This window comes from Phalaenopsis equestris, unplaced genomic scaffold, assembly GCF_001263595.1.
Source record: "Phalaenopsis equestris unplaced genomic scaffold, ASM126359v1 Scaffold000800, whole genome shotgun sequence".
Classification (NCBI taxonomy): Eukaryota; Viridiplantae; Streptophyta; class Magnoliopsida; order Asparagales; family Orchidaceae; genus Phalaenopsis; species Phalaenopsis equestris.
In genome coordinates, this window is record NW_018165240.1 from 465,367 (window position 1) to 469,283 (window position 3,917).

Here is a 3,917-nt window from a genome sequence, read left to right on the forward strand (position 1 = left end):
ATATATATAGTAATATAAACAATTATGTATAAAATAAATTAAATTAATTTAAGTATTATAATTTTAACTTTATGTTTAACATTTATATTTTTTAAATTAACTATAATTGATGTATAATTTTAAAATTAATTGTTATTATATATAAATTAACACAACATTAAACAATTTAAATTATATATCAATTTATTAAAGCTATATTATTAAATACTTAATATTATATATATTTAAGTATGTTTATAAGTTAACATTTAACGTTTACTAATTTAAAATTAATATTTTTTACAAATAGGAATTACACCGTAATAACATTTGAATACTACTGCAAATAATATTGCAAAACATCGCGAATCAACGGTTGACAAAAGACACGAATAATAATGTGAATAACACCGTGGTAACACTGAAAAACTACCGTGAATAAAACCGTGTAACACCGGGAATGAACGAAATCGCGACCCCACAAATAATATCACGAATAACAATGCAATGACACCGGAAAACTACCATAAAAAACACTATGTAACATAGGGAATCAACGGGCGCGCGACCATACAAATAATATTGTGAATAACATTGGACACTTGACCGACGAATAATACTGTGAATAACACTTAGCGTGCAAACGCGAGGAGTGCATAGCCGTAAACAACTTACTCCAAACATGGGACACGAAGTTAAACTCGTGAGCGGCGTGTAATACAAAAGGAAACCTGCTTATTCCGCAATGTAGCGAAGACGAAGCAAACAAACACTAATGTCGGCGTTTTGAAAACGCCGTGCAGCTATTTCGTGATGCTAAGTTATCCCTAAATCGAACCCACCTACCAAAATTGTTATAACCATTCCTCTTGAAAAGGATGGCTTTGTCCATTTGTGCTAAGCAAGCTAGTCTAATTATGCAAGGGCAGCTATCGAAGAAAGTCATCATGACTAGTAAAAACATATGTCAATCTATTATTAAAAGTACGACGAACATTTTGGACTCGACCTTTCACCCATACACCAGAGATGGGTGTCGTACCAGTACCATCTAACACTCACATTATATTTTATCAAGGCACGGGAGAAAGGCGTCATATAGTACAAAATGTAGCTCATTCATTGTTTAAATGTTTTTCTCCATTGCTTATAAAAGGGAAGAAAAAAGGAGAGTGAGGGGAACTTTTGGACTTTTTTACGAATGGAATTTCTCTTTCTTTCTCTAACTTAAATCTTATAACTCATGGAACCTCCGAGATTTTATATCTTTTCAGCTCATCGAATATAATAATTCAATACATTCTCTAAGGTACATTCTCATGACTCGTATCCATATCTCTCTCTCTCTCTCTCATTCTCTCTGAGAAACAAAGTCTTTATTGGGTTGTACGCACGTATGAATAATATGATAGCTACGTCTCAAAAGGAGTCAACAATCAAATATCTTCTTTAAAATTTTGGAGTGAATGTGAGAATAAAGTGAACTAAAAGTTACAGTGGAGAGAACTGGGGGAGAGTCCCCTTCTTAGTATTTTTGTCTTCTATTTATAGAAGCATATTTTGTATAATTACAAAAATAAGGGAACAATTATTGGAACTGTTCTTAATATGATCAATACTCTAATAAATTGTATGGATATGAATATCATTTCATATATGTATTATCTTTTGAATATTGATAAGGCGGCAATTGGTTGATTGACTTGCTAGAATTCGGTCGACTGGGGTGGCGACCGTGTCTTGTGCTTGGTCGACTGAGGAGTTTGATCAAATGAAATCATCGTCTGTAGTGGTAAAAGTGGGTCGATAGTCCAATCACAATCAAAGGGTGTTGCTTGCGCTTCGATTAGTCGGTTAGTCGATTGATGAGTCGATTTATTTTGTTGGGTCAACTTTGACTCATGTGTTGCTTTGGCTCAAGCCCTATGGAGCCTACATCTCGCTACCTGGTCAATTTCTCGCCTCGGTCAGATGCCCCTATTTGCAACATCTTAGAAAGATATTGTTAGTGTCTGTGTGAGCTATCAGACGAAACTTGTTACTATGATGAATTATGACTAGCCCTTGGCGGATCTTGGCGAATTTTGTCGCTATAGGGCGAGGAACCATCTCCAGAACTTTGGCCTGCCTCGAGTTTAGAAGCGTCGCTTCACCTGCTTGGTGGTGACTTGTTGGTCGACTGCTTACCATTGGGGAAAGCTTTTTATTTTGGGTTGTCCATTCTCTTTGAGATTCATATTGGTGGCTCTAGTGTCTACATATTAGTTCCTCGAGTTTTCCTGCTCCTTGGTAGCGATAACTACAATAAGGACAGAGAAATTATTAGTCAATCATGTCACAGGGATCAAGAAAAATTTAATAATTAATTATCTCCTTATTTTCGAGCTCTATGTATCTTATAGATAAGGCCAGAAATTGGGTTGTTATGCCGAAGTTTTTTGGACTTCTGAACATGCATCATATTGGGCAATACGACCAAAAAGATGGACGATCTAAGTCTATTGGCTTTCGTGGGATTAGTAGCTCCTGATACGACACTCGTCCACAAGAGCAAAAAGGTAGTGAGAAGAGAAAAGAGCGGGGAGACAGCTGACCCCATGCAAATTGATCAGATTGATTTTTTGGAAATTCTGAAGGGAGGTCACTGAAGAGGCCTCTCTGTGGGCCCTATTCCGAACGAGGATAGGGTTGCGACAGACCTGCCGATCCTGCTCGAGGATAAGGGTACTAATGGTCGTAGTAGCTCGAGAGCAGAGGTTGTGACTATCCCTTTTCAACTGCCCGTGGACAAAATGAGGGGAGGCCTTCTAGCGGTAGCAGAAGGTGTTTCCCTTACAGTGTCGAAGCTTTATAGACTCATGGTATGGATACATATGAAATTTCTTTTGAGCTTCTACATCATAATAATTAGACACTTTCTTTAAATGCATGTGTGTCAGTCAGGACGGAGGATGTTGAATGCAGCAAGTCGTCGAGAGATGTGGTTGATTCGGTTTCCGCCATTGTCATTGGCTCCCTCGAAGGGATTGTCCATCCTTTTCCGTCGATTGAAGTAGGTGAAAGCTCTCAGCAGACATAACCTGTGCGCCGAAGACTTCCTCCTAAGGTGATGGCATGTCCGTTGCAATAGATGATAAAGGTTTTGCGACAGAGAAATGAAATCTCGTTGAGTCACCTGTGTCATGGTGATTGGCTTACGATGAGCAACTAGAGGTTGCCTTTCAATAGATTTTAGTTGTTATCGCTCGATTGGAGGAGGAGGTCACGTCGCTTTATGGTTTTCATTGAGCGACGTTCATATTGATATAGGATCCCTCCGTGATTTGACGGTTCTAAGCTGGTTCGTTAATGAGGCTAACTGCGTGGATCAAATTAAATTAGGTGGAGAGATGGTTGTTTCCGTTCATTTTTCTCTTTTTTTTATTTTAAAAAGGAGTCGCCAGCTTGTTGATCGTCGTATACTTCCCCCATTCGAATAAATCTCCCTCCCGAACCATATAAATGATTCGAAGAAGAGAGAAATCGAATAAGAAGGGACATACGACAAAGTGACAAACAAGAGAAAAAGTAAAACGTGGAGAGTCTACATACGATAAACCTTGCAAGGATAGGTTAAGAATATCCACCCAAATAAGATCGGGCGGAGGCACCTTAAACCAATATCCGCGAAAGAAGTATCTACATAGACTACCCATAACCAAAGAGTCAGATGTATGTACCTGTTCTTGGGTCAAGAGCACTCCCAGAGGAACGTGTTCCTACTGGTTAATTACATCTTAGGGGATACCCAAGAATACTCTCGATAAAAGGAGTTTCACTTCATATTATCATAAAATTGGGCTATAGGCAACCAAAGGAAGGTTATTCCGTGTGGGAATAGTCCCAATGCTTCAAAGCTCGCGCTAAACAATCGGGCAGAAAATGAGTCTCTCACATCC